This window comes from Schistocerca nitens, chromosome 8, assembly GCF_023898315.1.
Source record: "Schistocerca nitens isolate TAMUIC-IGC-003100 chromosome 8, iqSchNite1.1, whole genome shotgun sequence".
In the NCBI taxonomy this organism is placed as follows: domain Eukaryota; kingdom Metazoa; phylum Arthropoda; class Insecta; order Orthoptera; family Acrididae; genus Schistocerca; species Schistocerca nitens.
In genome coordinates, this window is record NC_064621.1 from 248,729,755 (window position 1) to 248,753,390 (window position 23,636).

Genomic DNA, 23,636 nt, shown 5'->3' on the forward strand with positions numbered 1-23,636 from the left:
ACAAACACTATCTGCTATCTTCCAGTATTTATCACTTCCCCGTTTCTTTTCCGGTGCCACTGTCTTTTGCTCTCTCAGCATAATAAAGCGCGACTATGGTTGCTGCTACCTCACTCTTCAATCAGTGTCTTTTTATTAAACAGGAGCATATTCGCCCTTTTTTTGTTTTCCGACAGGATCATTTTTCAGCTGGTTCCCTTCTACAGCAGGGCGTGTCACTCACGTAAAAAGAACTTTGTGGATCAGTAAGGTTTTGACAGTTTACCTACGGGAAACTGAAATAAACCAAAACTAATTTTACACCTCAGACCAGATTTTACACGAAAAAAAAAATTGCATGCGCATTAGTCCTACAACAAGGGGTTGCCAAAACGCTTCTGATGAGAAGATAAAAAACTGCATATGTCTTCTTACTACGCCACTTTAAATCGACGTTTTCGCGTAACTAGATTTTACATGTGTATTTTATGTATGCAGTTAGTGCAATTTGGAACTTTTATATCTCGGAAACAGATGAAGGCATTAAGAAAATTTTCAAGGCTGTTCGAGATCTTTGGAATATGTCGTAAAAGTTTTTGCTGTTTGGTGTGGATAGCCGTCTTGGAATATGCGGTTTTTGGGGTGTTTCTCGATAACTTCTAGATAAATATCTAAAAATATATACCACTTAAATGTGAGTAGTTTGTTGCGGTAATTATTTAGATATCCGTCGCTAACGGCGAAAGAATGGTGAAAATAGCTTTCTTTTGGTTTCTCGGGTTCAGTCTATGGGCTGAATGGTACCTCATAAGCCCCTCAAGGCGCACAGTGGACCACCATCTAATGCAAAAGGAACCAACCGATTTGCTACATTTGCCCTATTGCGCAGTATTCAAATTTTAACCCTTTAGATAAGGATAGTTACAGTACGACAATCATGATGTTGGTATACAAATGGTCCGTAGCACAAAAGCTGTCAAAAAAACTTGATCTTTCTTTTCTATCGCCAATAGAATCCAAGGTATAAGGACGAGAAAAATTCCTTTTTTATGCGCGGTAAATTTGATACAATTTACTGTAGCACGAATTACTAGGTGTGAGAAACGCAGGCTCATCGTCAGGAGCCTATGTTACGTGAACATTATTTTCTGGACCATCTGCTGCTAGACGCGAGGCTCATGATAGTTGCTGCGGATCTTAGTATCCTTGACGAACTGATCTCGATAATGTATGTCTTAGCCAGCTTACACACACACACACACACACACACACACACACACACAGGGTCTGGTTGATGTCAAACTAATGTCTGTGTGTGTTTGTTGGTTTGTGATGCAAGCACAACGATCCTAGAATATTGCTGCATAGTGTCAAAAAGTAGTGTTTCTGTAACACCTGTATTTGAATATGAGCCTGGAGTGGCTCGAAATCTAGTTAATGGTACAGTAAATCATATAGAATCACGATTGGTTGCATTTCATACCAGCAAAAATTGCAAATTTTAATCACAGTTAAAGTAAGTCATCTGTAATGAAAATAATGAATTAATCAGAAACGTTGAGATACACCGGCAACATAGCTATGCAATGTTCTCTTCAAATCGTGTAATCCTTTTAAGTACGTTAACGTATATTAACTGTCTTCATTGTGCTTCTTGAGTGAAATGGAAGGCAAATCGGAAATGTTTGCTTAGCGGGTGAGGAAACCAGCGTACTGTTTTAACCCAGTGTAAGTGAGTTCGATTCTGTTCTGGTTCACTTTGTCTTCTACGAAGTGTCGCAAAATACGATCACATGTAAATATGAAAATAGAAACATTGAAGACCGCTATCTGCTAATATGTTTGTCAAGTGCATAGCTTAACGCCACTAGCCTTGAAAGATTTATGAGAGTAGGAGGCCTAACAGAAATGGCAGTAAGCAGTCGATAAACATTTGCATCGAAACGGATCGTGTTCTCTGTTTTCACTCATTTTACGAGGGCCAAATTATGTGTTATTATAAAGCATAAATTTACTACCTAGATTTCTACCTTCACTCACATTAAGTGTTCGACTCAAATGAATATGCACAGACAAGACCTTATGTCAATTTTCAAGTATCCACAGTCATAAGGTATCAAAATTTTCAACCGATACAAGTATGAAATCTTCTGCTATCGGTTCAAAACAGTTAATGTAAAAAGCTTACTCGTAATATATGTTGCCCTCTTAGTTGTTCAACATTTTCAACCTTCTAAAATCAGCAAAATTTTAAATTTATAGGTCATAATTTGAGTGAAATTAACTATACAAGGTAGATATGAATGGTGGGCTCCATGTGGTTCCCAAGTCGTGCAGCAACCGTAAACCATAAAATTACCAAATATGCAGAAACCAGTCGCAACACCACGTTTTATTAATTCACTTTTGCAAATCGATTTCAACTGATTAACAGCTACATCGGTGCTTTCAACCAATATGTGCCCTGAGTAGTAATACTGTCTTAAGCTTAAGACAGTATTACTACTCAGGGCAGTATTGGTTGAAAGCACCGATGATGGCTGTTAATCAGTTGAAATCGATTTACAAAAGTGAATAAATAAAACATGATTTTGCGACAGGTTGCTGCATATTTGGTAATTTTAAACAAGATAGCGTTCATTAAAAACACATATAAGTTGCTGTTTAAATATTGCTACGTTTTTCTTGACATACAACACTACCTGTTTTTGCGACTACAGTGAGTCTCTGAGTGATGGATCCGTAACTAAGCCGAAACCTTCGCTGTTGCAAGACTGATTCACAGTGATCAATTATACACTTCCTTTCTCTCTTTGCATTGGTCACGACACTTATCATTCTCTACCCGGAACAAACAAATAACACCATTTACCCATGCCTCTGACCAACCAGATTCCCATATTACTTTTGTCACCGCCGTGTGCCCTTGCGTCAACAAGGGACCTGTAGCAATATATCGTAAACCCCTAAGTCAGCTCATCCTACCACAAAGTGCCATCAGACTGTAAATGGAATCAGTAGTTCCTTGAAACACCGGTTTCCAAAAGTCTTTCTATCAATATATACGTAACACATTTCCACCATGCTCTTCAGTGTAACCACTTCCTTTGGCGGGACCGGAATCCTCGGTTCGAACGGTCACAAAGCCTGAAAAGTCGAGAAAGCTTGACATGCCGTACATCTGCCACTATGGTCAACAATCACTTCTCGCCTTCTTCATCCAAGCTGGCTAGACTCAATCCAAGTGCCCTCCTTCACACTCCACAGACACACTATCCAAACACTGTTCGTCCGACCCCCGCTTGACTCTCTTCTCTCGCTGCCCGCACAACAGTACTCGCCGTCACTGACGGGACCACTCTCCAACCAATCCCGACTGTCGTCCCTCCCCATTCGAGTCTTAACATATAGTACATATAGTATACCGCACAGGACAGTAAATTTGTTGAGGAACACCACCCAAGCGCCTCGGATATGACGTAAAGTAATCGACTCCTCCCCCCCCCCCCACCCTTTAATCCATAGTCGACCACACGACATGTTTGATTCCTCCCGCCCGTTTCAACCCGACCCCATCCCCACCATCCTGATTATGGGAGTATATAGGACTTCAGCTACAGTGCATGATATCTGAGAGCAGAGGGAACAAGACATGGTTGAGTAACCTTTCTCTTAATTTTTTTTAATAACACAGAAAGATCATGTAAACAGAGAACATAACACTGGTATGAATATACATAAAATCTAAGAAGCCACACAGCTTATGCTATACGTCACACATTCCAGAGTAATGAAATGCAGAGACATGTCTGTCCTTCACTTAGACATAATTATACCGAAGTAGTCCACGTACCACTCACTTTATGGTGCAATAGTATGTCATATTAGGTTGGTACTTGAGTTCGTAGCGTTTTTGTTCTGCATGCTGGTCTTCCGTTTGTTACGGTTTTATTTATCAATTGTCATTTTTACCTGTAGTTTACATGTCATATTTGTAGTTTTACATAATGTCGCTTTGTCGTTTGGAGATAGTGAGTGGCGCTGTCGACGTTAGAAAGTGGAGTGTCAAGTGGAGAAATCTGAACATATCAGACATATTCTTTTGTTAGAGTTAAATAGAGAGGTGACAGCAGCCGAGGTAGCCAGAAACATTTGCACCATTTATAGGGATAATGCCATTGGACGCATCACTGCAAGAACATGGTTTTCTCGTTTCAAGGAGGGTCGTATTGAAATTAGTGACGTTCCACAATAAGGAAGACCTTCAGGGTTTGATAAACATCCCTTAAATGCATTAATCAAGAATGATCCATGTCACCTTACTGAAGAACTGGCAAATGTGATAGACTGTGAGCATTCCACCATAGAGCGACATCCACATGCTGTGGGAAAGATTCAAAAATAGGGTGTATCGGTACCGCACGCTGTAAGCCAAAATCTCGAAAATTATCTGTTGCTCCGTCGTCATCAATTGGCTCGCGACCATCCCTATCTTTTATCGTTACAGGTCACGAGAAATTGTGCCTTTATGTTAACGTAAGATAAAGAAAGTAGTGGTTGAGCCAGAACAATGGAGTAATTCCGCATACAAATGACCTGTGCGTATCCACAAAATCGTAATATGGATCTGGTGCAATAGCGACGGTGTAGTGTACTACGAACTGCTTCCCCGAGGTGTAGCCATCACTGCTGACGTTTTTCAACAGCTGAGACGTCTTGGAGAAGTAATCCAAGAACAACGACCAGGAAGACAGCATGAAGTGAGGCTACTCGACGAAAACAACCACTCGCATACTGCAACACTGACAATAAACGCTGTACAGTAGTTGGGTGGGAAGTCATTCCAAACGCACCTCATTCATCTGATCTTGCGCCCTCATTTTTTCACCTTTCCCGCTCTGTATTGAACGGCCTTCAAGCAGCTTCCTTTCCGGATGAAAATGTGCTCGATATGGTTCGTCTGAAAACCATGTGATTTCTACTGTTACGGAATCCAAAAGTTACGCAGCGCTGGAGGACTGTTGTACAAAGTCAAGGAGAATATATTATTGATGACTCAAGTCTCTGTTATCTATGAACTGTTACGAACTTATATGCCAAACCAATGTATAATCTCTTGTTAATCTTTCCAGAAGCTACATCACTACCAAGAGAGAGAGCGAGAGAGAGCAAGTTTAACATATTAATGACTTCGTGATGACCCACAAATTTGGGCGTCACTTTACTGCTTATTTTGTCAGCCCCCTTAGTAGTAGCCTAAAAAATTCTGATAAAACCTTGTATAAAGTTATTATGCTCATGGAGCGTCTCCTATGCTTATGTCTCAGCCTTTCTATGATGTTCAGCTAATACGTTGGGTCTTGCTACATGCCTGCTTTCTCTGAGAGCAGTAGGATAAATTTTCTCAGGTAGTAAATCATCAGTTAGCCACAGGTTATACAGGAGGGAATTTGTAGTATGTGCTAGCATTAACGTAACCGTAGAAGTGCTATGACTGTCATGGATAATGGTGTTGAACGCATAACTTAGTCACTGTATGGACTGATACCATCGCATCTGATTTTGATTTGATGTGCAGTCAACTTCGCCTTGAGATTACGATTCTCTCTTTTTGCGAAGGAGCGCAACGAGTAATAGGGCATTCAGGTTACTTGACTAATGGTGTGACTAAAACAAAATCGCTTAAATTGATTGAAAAGTAATGAAGAAGCGTTATCTCTTACCACTCTCTTGTTGTTGTGGTGGTCTTCAGTCCTGAGACTGGTTTCATGCAGCTCTCCATGCTACTCTATCCTGTGTAACCTTCTTCATCCCCCAGTACCTACTGCAGCCTACATCCTTCTAAATCTGCTTAGTGTATTCATCTCTTGGTCTCCCTCTACGATTATTACACACCACGTTGCCCTCCAATGCTATATTTATGATCCCTTGATGCCTCAGAACATACCCTACCAACAGATCCCTTCTTCTTGTCAAGTTGTGCCACAGACTCCTCTTCTTCCCAATTCTATTAAATAGCTCCTCAATAGTTATGTGATCTACCCATCTAATCTTCAGCATTCTTCTGTAGCACCACATTTCGAAAGCTTCTGTTCTCTTCTTGTCTAAACTATTTATCGTCCACGTTTCACTTCCATACATGGCTACACTCCATACAAATACTTTCAGAAACGACTTCCTGACACTTAAATCTATACTCGATGTTAACAATTTTCTCTTCTTCAGAAACGCTTTCCTTGCCGTTACCAGTCTACATTTTATATCCTCTCTACTGCGACCATCATCAGTTATTTTGCTCCCCAAATAGCAAAACTCATTTACCATTTTAAGTGTCTGATTTCCTAATCTAATTCCCTTAGCATCACCCGACTTAATTCAACTACATTCCATTATCCTTGTTTTGCTTTTGTTGATGTTCATCTTATATCCTCCTTTCAAGACACTGTCCATTCCGTTCAACTGCTCTTCCAAGTCCTTTGCTGTCTCTGATAGAATTACAATGTCATCGGCGAACCTCAAAGTTTTTATTTCTTCTCCATGGATTTTAATACCTACCCCGAATTTATCTTTTGCTTCCTTTACTGCTTGCTCAATATACATATTGAATAGCATTGGGGAAAGGCTACAACCCTGTCTCACTCCATTCCCAACCACTGCTTCCCTTTCATGCCCCTCGACTCTTATAACTGCCATCTGGTTTTTCTACAAATTGTAAATAGCCTTTCGCTCCCTGTATCTTACCCCGCCAACTTTAGAATTTGAAAGAGAGTATTCCAGTCAACATTGTCAAAAGCTTTCTCTAAATCTACAAATGCTACAAACGTAGGTTGGCCTTTCCTTAATCTAGCTTCTCAGATAAGTCGTAGGGTCAATATTGCCTCACGTGTTCCAGTATTTCTACGGAATTCAAACTGATCTTCCCCGAGGTCGGCTTCTATTAGTTTTTCCAATCCTCTCTAAAGAATTCGCGGTAGTATTTTGCAGCTGTGACTTATTAAACTGACAGTTCGATAATTTTCAGATCTGTCAACACCTGCTTTCTTTGGTATTGGAATTATTATATTCTTCTTTTAAGTCTGAGGGTATTTCGCCTGTCTCATACATCTTGCTCACCAGATTGTTTTTGTCAGGACTGGCTCTCCCAAGGCCGTCAGTAGTTCTAATGGAATGTTGTCTACTCCCGGGGCCTTGTTTCGACTCAGGTCTTTCAGTGCTCTGTCAAACTCTTCACACAGTATCATATCTCCCGTTTCATCTTCATCTACATCCTCTTCCACTTCCATAATATTGTCCTCAAGTACATCGCCCTCGTATAGACCCTCTATATACTCCTTCCACCTTTCTGCTTTCCCTTCTTCGCTTAGAACTGGGTTTCCATCTGAGCTCTTGATATTCATACAAGTGGTTCTCTTTTCTCCAAAGGTCTCTTTAATTTTCTTGTAGGCAGTATCTACCTTACCCCTAGTTAGATAAGACTCTACATCCTTACATTTGTCCTCTAGCCATCCCTGCTTAGCCATTTTGCACTCTCTGTCGATCTCTTTTTTGAGACGTTTGTATTCCTTTTTGCCAGCTTCATTTACTGCATTTTTTATATTTTCTCCTTTCATCCATTAAATTCAATATTTATTCTGTTACCCAAGGGTTTCTACTAACCCTTGTCTTTTTACCTACTTGATCCTCTGCTGCCTTCACTACTTCATCCCTCAAAGCTACCCTTTCTTCTGCTACTGTATATCTTTCTCCCATTCTTGTCAATTGTTCCCGTATGCTCTCCCTGAAACTCTGTACAACCTCTGGTTTTGTCAGTTTATCCATGTCCCATCTCCTTAAATTCTCACCTATTTGCAGTTTCTTCAGTTTTAATCTACAGTTCACAACCAATAGATTGTGGCCAGAGTCCACATCTGCCCCTGGAAATGTCTTACAATTTAAAACCTGGTTCCTAATCTCAGTCTTACCATTATATAATCTATCTGATAGCTTCTAGTATCTCCAGGATTCTTCCATGTATACAACCTTCTTTTATGATTCTTAGAGAGGCCAAAACTAGCGGAGACCCTTAAAGCCTTAGACCAACGTTTGCTGTCAACTGCCGACTAGAAATAAGCCGCACAAGGGAGCTACTACATCAAATAGGTGCCTGTTGTCTTCGCTTGCTTTAGGTAATCGGTCCAAATAGTCTATGAACCATCAGGCCGTCGGAGTCTGTTCTTTGTTCGATGTTAGCCATGCCTGTGGTCTATCATCATTTGCTTTACTTATTTTACAAACTTGGCATTTCCCCTTAACTTCTACATATCCACATCCATTCCTTTCCACGTAAAATATTCCTCAATTTCTTACGCGACTTTCATATACGTAAATCACCACCCATGAAACATTTACGTTAATGCTTAAATACGGGTGCTAATAATTTGTTATGCAGCATTATTTTTTGTCTGTTATCATTATGTGTCTGGCAACACTAAACATGATTTTTACGAAAATGCAAAATTCACCCGCTTTTCCAGTTCTTTTTAAAAAAACACGCAATTCACTGTCACTATCCTGGGATGCACCTAATTTCTTAAAGAGTTCCTGTAAAATCATCAATGTATTATTTACCCCTATAGTTACTTCGTACATCTCTGTTTTCTCTTCTACCTGACTTTCTCCAAATATTTCCTGCAAGTGTTGGCAATAGTACTGTCACTTCCTCTTACCTGTTTAAAACCAAATTTAAAAACTGATAAGCATACCGAGCAATTTTTACGGTATTCCATGGGCGTACCAGCGCTCACCTCAGTTTTCAATGTAAAACTCTCATTCTGTAGGTATAAAAGGAACTTCTCTATCGCAAATAATACCACTATAGCCTGCAACTCATATACTGAATAACAGGCTTCTTACTCAGACAATCCCAGGAAGCACATGCTATTAATCTATGTTCCCCATTCTCTTCTGGTAAAAGACCAGCTACCACTTTGGTTTTAAAAGCATCAGTCGGAGAGATAAACTTTTTTGGGGTGAAATCTGGAACTGCTAATAATTAAGTGTTGGTATGTGTATTCCTCAACTCTTAAGACGGCTTGTAGTGAATCCATACAAACAAATTTCTGACCTTTTCTCTGCAGCTGAATGAGGGGTGTCGCAAACTGGGTGAAGTTGGGAAACATTTACAAAACAAAATTTTATTCCTATAAGGTAGCAACACTTATAGCAGTTTTAGGTCGTGGAAAGCTACAGATAGTGTGCGTTCATTCCTGATCAATATGCACTCTTTTCTCTGAAACGATAGGACCGAAGAACAAAACCTGGGAGTGTGTTAAACTAACCTTTTATGGTTTCACTCTGAGACCAGTTTCTCTTAAATGCTGTAGCACATAGATTACGTCAACCAAGTGAAAGAAGCACTGTAAGCAATGGCACCAACTAAGAAATAATATAAATATTTAAATTTTAAGTGATCCAATTTGGACTTTAATGACTGGAAGAGCATACCAGCCAGAGGTGTACAAATTCCCCTTGCAGCCTGCTTGCCCCTAGCTCCTCTGCAACCATTCATGCAGGTCAGCCTGCCGCGACGTAAACACAAGAGTGCGCGTGTACTAAGGCATAGTGGGCAATGCGGGCGATACGGGCTCCCGCAAGCCCGGGCTACCTGGGTTCCCGCAAGCCTGCCAAGCTTCACGGGACCCGCTCAGCTTGCTGCGCCTGACAACAGGTTGCGCTGTCAAGCTACCGTGACTAGAGTAGCCAGGTAGTTAGCCTGCAGTTCATTTATCGCAACGGTGGAGGCAGCACAATGAATAGGTCGAACTTTAGTGAGACTGAAAAAAAATTGACAACTGGCGAATACATGCTGGTAACGAAACAGAGCACAAGTGCCGCATGGGAAACGTTTTCGTGTGTTTATGAGGCCGCTTCAAATAAATCGGTAGGTGTGTCTCAATGCAAACTATGTAAAAAGCTCTTAAGTACTTATTCGGGAACCTCGAGTATGTTACGACATGTGTGCAAATTTCACAAGCAGTTCCCTCACTCCGTAAATATCTTGAAAGAGGACAAAGATTTAGTGGCCGAAAAGTGCGTCGAAATGTGTGCTAAGGACCTGAGACCATTTAGCAGTATAGAGGGAGAAGGATTTCTTAATTTAGGGCAGACACTGATCGACATAGGTAAAAAATATGGCTCAGTTGATATTAAAAATGTTATGCCTTCCCGAGTGACAGTAGCTAGGAAAGTTCAAACCTTAGCTGATAAAGTGCGCAGCAAAATGCTCCCAGATATAGTGCATGCGATTCGTTCTGGTATATGTGCCAGTACAATTGATCTATGGACAGACAATTACAAAGGGGTGCATTACATGTCCGTGACAATGCATTACATAAATTCAGACTGGCGTTTGAATAAATATGTACTGATGTGCTCTGCGTTTCCTGACTGCCCAAAAACTGGCTCGAATATTCGAAACGAGTTGGAAGATGGCTTAGAAACTATGGGTGTTTCTCATGAAGACATTGCCAGAATTACGTTTGTCACAGACCAGGGCAGTAACATTGTCAAAGCTCTCGAAGTATATCAGCGTCTTCCATGCATGGCTCATAGTATAAACACAGTCTTGAAACATGTTCTGAGCGAACAGTTTTTGAAAGAAAATGTTCCAAATATATTAGCCATTCTTAATACAGTGCGGACTACGGTTTCGTACTTCAAGAGAAGAGGTATCTGTGTGAGACTGAACTCATCTTTAAAGCAGTGGGTTTCAACTCGATGGAATAGTTATTATGACATGCTTGTATCAGTCCATTCTCAGATTGATTCAGTGAAGGCTGTTTTACATAATGAAGGTGCCTCTGATAAAATGCTGGGCTATGACCACCATTTAACTGACCAGCTTATAGAATTTCTTAAGCCGTTTAAAGAAACCACAGTTGATCTAGAGAGTGACAAGGATCCAACCCTACATTTAGTTCCACCGTGCTTTTATGCCTTAAAAACTCGTGTACCGTACGGGATAACGATGAAGAGGTTTGTAATTTTATTCCATCTGAATATTATAGAACCACTTGTGAAATATGTATGTTGAGAAAATGTATTTTCAGGACATGAAACCTTTGAAACAAGCCGCCGATGCCTTCCTAGAACAGAAAATGTGCGTTAGTATGTTGCATAAAATTGCAACGTTTATGGTGCCTAACTACCGCACATTAAGAAAGTTAACCGATGATGAAAAAATTGATGTTTACCAAGCAGCACGACAGATGTGTGCTGAAGGTAAGCTCCTAAGAGAATGCATGTATTCTTCATCTACATGTACATGGTTACTCTGCAAGTCACACGCAAGTGCATAGTTGAGGGTTCATCGAACCACTTTCAACTTATTTGTCTCCTTTTCTCGAATTTCGCGCGGGATAAAACACCTACAGCTCTCCGTCTGAGCGCTGCTTTTTTGTATTTTATTCTGATGATCATTTCTTCCAATGTATATGGGACTCAACAATATCTCTTCGAATTCGGAGGTGTAAGTTGGTGATCTAAATTTCATATATAGATCGCGCCACGCCAAAAAACGCCATTGTTGTAATGATTACCACCCCAACTCTTGTGTAATTTCCGCGACACTCTTTCCCCTGTTTTACGATAATGCCAAACCAGCTGCCCTTATTTAGACTCTTTCGACCTCTTCCGTCAATAGTAAGGCTCTCCAACTTCGTAGCAATGCTCCAAAAGAGTGTTTTGTCATTAAAACGCCTACAGTATTTTCTGTGCGTCCATTCCTATTTAAGTAGGTCGTAATTGTAATCAGAGGTATTAAGTAGAATCTACAGCCTTTAGATTTGACTGGTTGATCTTGTAAACGAAGTTTAACGGACTTAGTTTAGTACACACAGGGATAACCTCGCTCTTGTCATTATTTATTGCCAACTGCTAATTTTCACACCAAAAATATATACCTTATTTAAATCGTCCTGCAGTTAGTTTTGATCTTCTGGTGACTTTACAGGACGATAAATGATAGCATCATCTAAAACCTATTATAATTTCAACTATGTGCAGTACGATCTTCACATTATTCTGCAAACATTAATTGGAACCTGTACAGTTTCAGTACAAGTGCCCAATCACAGCAACCAAGAAACAAATCCAGGGCCGTACAAAATGGCGAAATTTGAGGACTGGGCAGAAGAGCCTCCTCTCCTACATGATGAAGTCAGCAGATACTTGCAAGAACACTGTGTGAACGAGGGAGATATTCTACAGTGGTGGAAAAATAACTCCCAACGACTTCCTCGACTTGCGTGTGTGGCAAGAAAAATATTAAATATACTAGCCACTAGTGCGTCTAGTGAGAGAATTTTTAGTTGCGCTGGAAACCTAATTAGCGAAAAACGATCACGTCTTAATGCAGACAGACTTAACGATCTCGTCATAATTAATTCAAACACTAATCAGCAGACACATTGAAAATACAGTAGAACATTAAACGGGAAACTATGAGTTTGAGCGCAAATTTACTAATTAAGAGTGCAGATTTCTTTCTTGTGCTTTCTGGGCGTCAATTTCTGAGATAGAAATTTTGTAATGCATACAGTTCATTTTTATTTTAGACTAAATTTTTTGATTTCAATCCTCCCAAGTGACATTAATTATTGTTTGTAAACCATTTTCTGTTACTTGGGTTTGCAAAAGTAGCCAAATATTTTTAGGAGTATCTGGTTTGGCCTAAATAATACTTTCAGGGGAACTGAAGGAAAATTTGTAAAGATTTTATGTTGAAAAGTGTTCTGCAAAATAAAATATTCATTTGTGGAGTAAGGTAATACACATTATGAGTTTAAATTACAATTTATTTTGTTGAGTTCCACACACATTGCAAAATGTAATTTTATTCTTGTATTTCTATATTAAGGGGAATCCCACATGCAGAGTCAAGATGCTGAAGACCTAGACACTACAAATACTCCTAAAATGAAGAGCGTCTTTTTCCATGAATGTATTGTAGTAGGAATATAATGGAAACTCTGAGCCACTCTCCACAGCGTCTATATCTGCATCATGAGGATTCAGACTCGTCGTTTAGGTCTGTGTTATGAGGGTCTAGAGTCGTCGTTTAGATTTGCATCATGCAAGTAAACACTCGTCGTCTTAGTCTGCATCATGATGGTCCGAAATATGGTCCCTCATGATGCAGACCTATACTACAAGTGTGGACTCTCATGACGCAATCGTAAGAGCCGCGAAAAATGGCTCAGGGTCGCCATTGTATTCCCAGTACTATAGTTTTTAGACGAACTGGATACGAAACAAGTCCTTCGATTTTGTTAAAATGCATTTTGGCAATTTAGAATGATTTTGCCAACTTCGAATGAATTCACAGAACCAGTAAAATACATCCTGGAAACGTAGTTAAATATTTATATAATTGGTGTCATACTTGGCTGAAACATACTAAAGTTAAAGAATCTAGACTTCCAAAATCTTAATTTGGTTCTCATTGCAGTACAGTGGTTAATAGGGGCGTAGATAATTTATTCTTCTGGGTAGGTGACCAATCTTCTTTTTGGGGGGGTGGAGGCTCACTTCTTTAGTACAAATATCCATCCGTTTCGGTGTTGAAAAGTGCAGCACAGACTGCATTGCGTTGCCTGGGCAGTTATTTATTCCATACTCTCGTAGTCCATCTTCCCTCCCGTATTTTCTCTCTATCCATTTAGTCCTCTCCCACTATCTCTTTGATCACCTCCCCCCCCCCTCCCCATCCCTTGGCCGGCCGAAGTCGCCAAGCAGTTCTAGGCGCTACAGTCTGGAACCGCGCGGCCGCTACGGTTGCAGGTTCGAATCCTGCCTCGGGCATGGATGTGTGTGATGTCCTTAGGTTAGTTAGGTTTAAGTAGTTCTAAGTTCTAGGGGACTGATGACCTCAGAAGTTAAGTCCCATATTGCTCAGGGCGATTTGAACCATTTTTGAACCCATCCCTTGGCCCATCTCCCCCCCACCCTCTATCCTTCTCCCCGTCCTCTCTCTGTTGGATTTCGCCACCTCAGTTCATCTCCTCTTCACCTATCTATGAAAACTCATATATATCTGTCAACTTTTGTGGTGATCAGTGAATAAGTGTCAAAGTTTATTGCTAGGTAGCATTTATTGTAATACTTTTTGATACGCAGCATTGATAGTTTTGTTTTCTGGTGCGTAAACAAATGAAGTTGAAGGTGTCCCGACAGGGGAATATGCGACATACAAACAGCCATGTGAAAAACATGATTTTCAAGATTGATGCCACAAACATATAACAACTGCCATTGCGATTTATCTATCGACATGGCAAATGTAAGCTGCACTGGAAATTATAACCGTTTAAAGTCGAATGGCATGTCGGTCGGAATCTTAGTGATACTGGAATCAAACTGTCCTCACCTTTGTACTTTCCTTTTAAAATTGTGGCTTCGATTACGTTGTTCTTTAACTTCTTCCCCGCGAGCCGGGTACCATTACAAAGACGTGGCTGGTTTACCTTTCGCAACATGTTTGCCGATCCGACTTAATTACAGATTGGGAGGCGGTAATCCGGGGAAATCCAGCGAATTTAAAAATTCCGTAGGATAGTTGACTACATCATCTTGGTTAGTAACGGAATAAACCGACTTGTATGTCAGCAATTCGCCAGGTGTCATATTTTGAATCTGAAAATTCATTTCGTTAACATCAAGGTTTTTTGCAGCCAATATAACACGTTCACTCAACCAAAAATGGTTTGCAACTGTTAAACGACATTTGCTGTGCGCGAATTGTCCAACACGATGACTGTGAATGTGTCAGACAGCTCTCAAATTTCAAAAAGATCATAGACATTTCGTTTAAAAGATATATATATATATATATATATATATATATATATATATATATATATATATATATATATATATATACTCATAGACATATATATATATATATATATATATATATATACACATGCACATGTAAATATTCAAAAACCTTCTCCATGGAAACCTGCATACATAGTGAACATTCATGGTAACCCGCAAATGATGTCAAAATCTTTTGTAAGGTACTCTCTTCAATGTACTGTCCGAAATATTATGTAGACAGTGATGTTCCTCTTGATGGTCAAGTGTGCAAAATTTCTTCAAGATCGGAATAAAATTGTAGGTTGGTGTAGAAGTGTGTAAGTAAAGTACCCTCCGCCATGCACCATTCAGAATTTTAAGCAGACAGCGCCCTTCATCCTGCTTTGAATATCAAGTGTGCCAAATTTCATCAAGATCAGAATAAATACGTACAATTTGTCGAATTCCGTTATGTAAAGGAACCTCTGCCATGCACCATATGAAATTTTATGTAGACTGTGACCTTCCTCTTGGTTTCAAGGTATAGTGTGCAAAATTTCATCAAGATTGTATGTGTGTAAGTAGAGTACCCTCCGCCATGCACCATTCAGAATTTTAAGCAGACAGCGCCCTTCATCCTGCTTTGAATATCAAGTGTGCCAAATTTCATCAAGATCGGAATAAATACGTAGAATTTGTCGAATTCAGTTATGTAAAGGAACCTCTGCCATGCACCATATGAAATTTTATGTAGACTGTGACCTTCCTCTTGGTTTCAAGGTATAGTGTGCAAAATTTCATCAAGATTGTATGCAATACAAAAACACGGACACAATGAAACCGCACTTTCAGTTTTTGTCCAATTTTCCAATTTTTCGGTCGATTTTCGAAAAATTTTATTTCATAAAAACCTTGTCCTGAGAATTACGAACACAGCAAAAAAAATTTAGCCGAACTGGTCCAGGCGTTCTCGAGTTTTACGCTTATCAACACATTTGGCAATTAATTTTTATTTATATAGATAAGAAGCCCGAAATATACGCGTAAAGGAAGAATATACAAATAAAACCAATATTTTTTTTTACCTGGAATTAATACATATATATAATGTTGGGGTTTGTCTTTTGGTGCTCAGGTAAAATAAAAACTTTTGATTAACGTTCATAATACGACAATGACGCGCGCAGACTAAATGGCTGCGTAGCGCAGCTCAGCAGTAATATGAGCAGGCAAGCAAGTTTCCCGCAGCCTGCCCGGGTTGGGTTCTGCTTGGCTTGGCTGGGAGTGAAGCAGCCTGCCCGTTCTGTTGACAACGAGCGGCGGCCTGCCCGCCTGGCCACCGGGCAAGCATGGGCGGGTTAAAAGCGAAACATGTACACCTCTAATACCAGCTTCTGTTACCAACCGAAAAGCAACCCTTCAGAATTTACCAAGTTCTAATCAGTACGAAATACAACAGCTGCCTTTGACTTCTTTGTCAAAGGAGTCTGCTAGTATGCCTGATTCAGGTCTAAAACAATGAGATCCTGGCCCACTAAAACGAAACAAAAAAGTATGTAAAGTACCTCAGTCATCCAACTGGAGGAACGGGACCTTCAGTTTAACGCGGAATCTGAAACAACTGATGTTGTTCGCGACTGTTCACGTCACTGACGGCTGAAGGCTACGTTAAAACGAAGACTAAAATATCCGTCGTCCGAATGAGACCTACAGTTTCCACGCAAGCCCTTAACCGCTAAACCGATAGGGCCGACATTTATGTGGGTAGTTCATCTATAGCTTTTGTTGAATAGGTCTGCTAGAATCAAATTACACTCCGACGGAAAAAAAATAGTACACTTGAAAAGACGACGTCGACTTTGATCAGATGAATGCATATGCCACGTGCTGGGTAGTAGGTGTACTGATAATGGTTTCAATGTCGTCTTCCAACAGATTCCGTAGTTGTATAGCCCCCAGAGCGCAATCTGTGTCTTACCGAGAATGCTCCCAGCCAGAAGGCTAAGTGTGCTGCAAATTTGTGAAGCAAGCAGGCAAACATACCAAGGAGACGCACTCGTAGCTTCGTACAACCGACTGAGCGTGTTTGGAAGGGGGTGGAACTGTGGCATTCTGAGTGGCGAGATGGTCCTTTCGGAGAAATGTCACACAAGTTGGACATGCTGCGTCAGTTGTGCAACCATGCTGATGTGAGTGGTCCTGTAACCATTCTAACTCCGTGACACGAGGGTCTGACCTTCCATGGAGCACTACCAGGATCGTCGTGCAGTAAGGACAGTAGTGGCAAATCGTACTGCTACTATAGGCAGCCACAACACAGATAGGCTTGGGAGCCCAGACGAGTTAACACGAATTGCTGGAAACCGGTTATTAGATGGTGGTGGTGGTTAGTGTTTAACGTCCCGTCGACAACGAGGTCATTAGAGACGGAGCGCAAGCTCGGGTTAGGGAAGGATTGGGAAGGAAATCGGCCGTGCCCATTCAAAGGAACCATCCCGGCATTTGCCAGAAACGATTTAGGGAAATCACGGAAAACCTAAATCAGGATGGCCGGAGACGGGATTGAACCGTCGTCCTCTCGAATGCGAGTCCAGTGTGCTAACCACTGCGCCACCTCGCTCGGTTGGTTATTAGAAGTCGGACAGTGGGCACGTACACCTCTAACCCATCTTCCACACACCCCACAACATCGACGTGCCCCGCATGAACGATGCCGTCAGGTGATCACTCGGAATGTGGAATGGCGTTACTTGGTCTTCAGCAATAAAAGCAGAGTCTGCCTGCAAGGAATTGATGGTCATTTGCGCGTACGACGTAGACCTAGTGAGTACTGTCTCGAAGAGAGCACTCGTCCTAGACACACTGGTTCACCCCATCCCCTTATGGTCTGGGGTGCGATAAACTGCAATTCTTGTTCACCGTTGATGTTTTTGGAAGGGACGCTAACCAGCGCTCGGTATGTGCAGAATGCTGTTAAGCGTGTTCTTTTGCCGTTCTTGAAACGTGAATGTATGTGTTGTTCCAACAGGATAATCCTCACTCATACGCAACCCGTGAATCTCAACGTGCAAGATCTGCAGCAACTTCCCTGCCCAGCACGATACCTGGACTTGCGTAATAGAACGCTTCTGGGGTGAGATGGGATTCGTCAGTCAACAACTCTTACAGAACTACGTAAACAGGTCGATCTCCACAGTTTTCGCCATCTATGGGATCGACTGGATGCCAGAGTCAACGACAGCATTGCCGCAGGTGGAGGTTACACCAAGTATTTATATGGCTGTTCCAGTGTGTACCCATACTTGGTACCTAACAATACCTTATGCTATTGATCTGTAAGTATATAATCGTTTTACAATACCAAGAGACGTCATGCTTAGCAAGTGAGGTAAACTTTAGTCACATCCGTTGGCCGTGTCTGAGGCCTTTCCCCTGTGAGTATGTAACCTCCCCACAATAATGTTTTGTCAACATTAACTGAATAATAAAATGAGCCAAGCGTAACCTCCTTGCAAAATTAAAGAATAAAAATTGCGCAAATGTAAACTCCCCACAAAATATCGTTAAGGGATGAAGATTGATCACAAACTCACAATAACATTAATTAAATAATGAACCATGAACAGAATGTAACAACTCAACAGCAATAATTAAACCTGACAAATTTTATAAGGACAGTAGCGCTGACCTACGGCCCTGTGAAATAATTAAACCTGAATAGAAAAACCAAATTTTTTAGCTCAGTAAAACTGCATCTATATCTGCTCTTATATTTCGGCACAGCTTCGTGCAATGCTGGCTTATATTTAATTTTGATTCTTGGAGGGAATGTATAGGAAATATTATTTAGCTTGAAATGAATGTTTTTCTTTAAATGAGTTACTTTATAAAAAGTTATTATTGGGGCATCTTTTTGAACAAGTTAATTACATTTAACATACGTTATTAGCTGAGCGCAATGCTGCTTCATTACCTTCTACAATAATATACATATCGTCCACCACATTCCTGACCAGACTCGTGGGCAGAGCACACCGCGGACGCATGCCGACTCGCCACACACAACTGTATCCGACTTCTACTACAGACAAGAGTGCAACTCGCAACACTTCCTGCCGACTCGGTACACGCAAAAATTCTCGCGCGGTCAAGCGCAGACTAGCCACGATAAATAACTCTCTGGTCAGAGATTCTGTCATGCCTCGCCATCGCTGGTAATGAATACATATGAAACGTACGCGTTTCATAACCCTCCACTGGGGGGGGGGGGGGGGGGCAAAAATTTGGCAGCGATGGTGAGTTATTTGGACTTGCCATGAGCAACAAATTTTTTCTTAACTAATTAACTTTGCAATTACAGAATATATACAGATATATATAGGTGTAGAACATGAAGTAAATATAGTGCACATGCACTGAGTACAGAACATATCAGGCAAAGACAAAATATATACAATGAGTACAAAACATATTCACAAATGGCAAAAGTGCACACGCACAGTAGTACAGAACATATCAGGTAATGACAAAATATGTATACAATGAGTACAAAACATATTCACAATTGGCAACAGTGCATATGCACTGTAGTTGAGAGCAAATCACAAAAATGTATATGCAATGAGTAGAAATCATGTTTACAAATGACAAAAGTGCACATGCACTGTAGTTCATAACATATTTGCAAATCACAAAAATGTATAGGCCATAAATGCATATCATGATAACAAAAATGATTGTTTTTTACTATGTCACAAGAATTAGGATAGGAAAGGGAAGGATTGCGTCATGGTTGTAGCACTTTAGGTTGCACGCAGCTGCACTGAAAGTCCATATCTTTCTACAGAAGCACAACACCAAGTGAGGCAATCTACAGTTCTTTTCCCAGAAGTATTAATCAGCGTAGCCATGACACTGAAATGCCGTAGTAATATTCCATGTTATCCTTTTGGTAGTACATTAGGTACACCAAACAGTGTGACCATAATATCATCTTCATCGCTCATGGTGGTGGACCGCATATCGTGTCAACACCACGTTCTTGTCTGTTACAGCAACGTAGAATTAGTGCAAAAACCAAATATAGTGCTCCATGATCATGAGGATACACAGGACAAACGGATATTGCAGTAATTCCAGGTAATTAGGTTAGAAGGTGAAGGACATTAAGTCACATACTAGTCTTCATTGAGAATTACACTAGTATTGGGTGGCACTCATTGCCCAGTCATTGAACATTTCTGTACCATGTACGTAGTATTACAGAATAATGTTCATGAGTAACTTTACAGAGAACATTGGCACTCATTGCCTAATTACAAGCCATCAGAAATCATTTACAGAGAACATTGGCATTCATTGCCTAATTAAAAACCATCAGAAATCATTTACAGAGAACATTGGCACTCATTGACTAATTACAAACCATCACAAGTCATTTACAGAGAACATTGGCACTCATTGCCTAATTGCAAACCATCAGAAATCATTTATAGAGAACATTGGCATTCATTGCCTAATTACAAACCATCAGAAATCATTTACAGAGAACATTGACACTCATTGCCTACTTACAAACCATCAGAAGTCATCATTGAAAATGAGTTAATAAATGGCATAATTAATCTAATTAAAGTAAACATTGTCTTCATAGTTCATCTTATTACATTAATCAGTGGCATTCATTTGCCAGTTACAAAGCATTTTTTTTGTGCTAGCAATGCATTGCTTTGGGTTCGATAATTAATAACAATATTTGCTTATGAGGTATTGCTGCAAATGAAGATGTGTAACGTCATTCGTCATGAGTCAGCTGTATCAAGATTATGAAACAAGTGGAGTATATGTAATTACATTCATAAATGACATGGGTTTAAAGAACAACTGCTTATAGTACATTAATTTCATGAATAATTTCTCCTACAAAATATACAAAAATGGATTATTAGACTGAAAGAAGAAACGAATTTTATGCTGAAAAGTAGTGAACTTCGAATTAACAGGTAGTGAAATGTGTATAAAATGTGTTCCCTAGCTGTCCTTTCCAAAACCTTCAGTCATCATACTATGCAATACAACACATACTGTCAAAACGAACTGCAACAAATACTTAAATAACTACAGAGCATAAATACATAAACTTCAACATCATCCTCATTTGTAAAGAAAAAACTTCATTATCCATCACTTCATTATCATAACTCCATTATTATCATCACCTGTAAAGAAAAACTTCATTATTCATAGCTGCATATTCTTCATCATTATTCATCACCATTCATTATCATCTGCAAAAAAAAAATCACTTCATTATTCATTACACAACTATTCCTTACTTCTAGCATATTTCCTCACTAAAACTAAGATGTGAAGTTCTGTCTGACAGCCTGCATCAATCGCTTCGTATTCTGAAAGAAAAAATTAGTTAAGACTGCTATTCTACGATGTGTATAGTATATTCTTGTTAATGCTTGTTAATTCTGATCCATTTACTCTTCCTCGTAAGGTTTTTGCATCTTCTTTCGTTTATTCCGTAGGTGAAATTCCCATTTCTGTTTAATTTATTTCCTTTACACGTTACTTCTTTCTGAAAATGATGAACAAAGATTAATGTCTTGCATTTAATTCATATACCCATTAGATAAAAGCTGGTTATAGTGATATAATTAAGCATATGGCATAGCATGACAGAAAACGTAATATGTCAGAAACATAGACAGTGTGCAGGTGCAAAAAATGTACACAGAGTATCACAATGTAGCAGCAAAAGAAAATGTAAAATAGTCACGATGTTGAGATATCATAAGGCAAAAATGTCAAACTCAACTGGTGTTTGTTATATCGTAAATATTTCATAGTGCATACAAACAAAACAGGAAAACAATCATACATACATGAAAAAATGGAAAATATGCACGGTCTGATATATAACGACAAGGAACGTGACCTACTTTGTGTTCAGCTTGTATGTAGTGTAGTTAATAGAGGCGAGAATTGTAGACTTTAATGGAGAGAGAATTTAATAAAATTAAAATGTCACTAGATAGAATTGCATAATTATTCATAAGATACGTAAGTTTATCTGGAAAAATGTGCACGGTCTGATGTGTAACGACAAGAAAAGCGACCTGCTAACCTTACCTTGCGGGCACTTGCCAAAAAAAATTCGACAATCATCAGTAAGTAGTCACATAAATATAATTACATAAGTGGTCATAAAAATGTGTAAGTTCGTCTGGAAAATATGCACGGTCTAATGTGTAACGACAAGAAGAGCGACCTGCTAACCTTACCTTGCCGGGCACTTGCCAAGAAAAAAAAAAATACGATAATTATCAGTAAGTGTTCATGTGAATATAATTGCCTAAGTGGTCATAAAAAAATTAGGAAATGGCATTACAGTGTGATAAATCATAAAGTATGTTCATTTAATAAAAGGTTTGATGTTTGACCAGTGGTGGTTTCCTTTCGATTTTCTCGTTCTCAAAGTTTCGACGTGTACAACATTGGGGTGAGGAATGCTGCGAATCCGATATGGACCTGCGTATAGAAGTTCAAATTTACTGCACCTACCTTTTATTTTGTTGGATAAATAGTGTGTACGTACTAATATCTTCTGTCCAACGTGAAAGTCACGGCGTATACAAACCTGTTTTTGTTGTCTTCTCCGGCGCTCTGCGGCACGTTTGATGTTGTTCAGCGCAATGTCAATTATTTCATGGTGTCGTAGTCGACGAGATGTAGGAATTGTTACTAATTCTTTAATTTTGTTAGGTGGTTCAACATTTTTCCGTATAATAGACGGAGATAGCATAGTGGATTCATTTGGTATGGAATTAATTACATCCTGGAATGAGTGTGTGTGTGTCCCAATCAATATGTTTTTTATGGCAGTAAATTTACACAGTTTACCAATTTCTTTCATTATTCGTTCACAAGGGTTCGAAGAAGCATGGTACCTGGATATATATATCGGAGAAATGTTTCTAGCTCGTAACATACGTGTCCATATAGCAGATCGAAACTGTGATCCATTGTCGGAAATTACTTTCAACACATGCCCTACATGAAATAGAAAATGTTTTACAAATGCCTTCGAAACAGTTGTAGCAGTAGCTTTGCGTAACGGAGTGAAGGTAACAAATTTTGAAGTGAGTTCAACAGCAACAAAGATGTAGCAAAATCTCTATTACTGCTGGGGATCGGACCAAAAATGTCTACAGCGGCCATATGTCTCAATTTAACAGGTACAATTGGATATAATGGAGGAATATGTGAAGTCGTATCTGATTTAGCTTTCTGGCAGATTTTACATGACGCTAAAACTCGTCGTATACGTTTCTCCATGTTGGCAAAATAACAGTTCTGTCTCAGTATAAGAAAACATTTTCTAGCTCCGTAATGTGCGTAACTTAAATGAGTATACCAGATTAATTTGTTAACAAGTTCGTCAGGAATGCATAATAACCAATTGTTGCTGTCAGGATGAGAGCGGCGAAACAGAATGTCATTGCGTACAGTGTAATGGTTTCTAATGGTAACATTTTTCCTATCTTGCCAAAGGTGTTTAATCTCTTTCTATATTTTGTCTTTATTCTGTTCTTGTGCTATGTCTTGTAATGACGACGAAATGAAATTTTCAAATGCAACTTGTTGAATGTACATGACGCTGAAATTTGCTTTGCAGAAGTTGGTTGCGATGTCTTGCTGATTGTCGCCGAGAGAACGAGATAGTGCGTCGGCTACAACATTTTGTGTGCCGGGAATGTGAACAATTGAAAAATTAAATTCCTGTAAATAAAGTTTCCATCTGCTTAACCTGT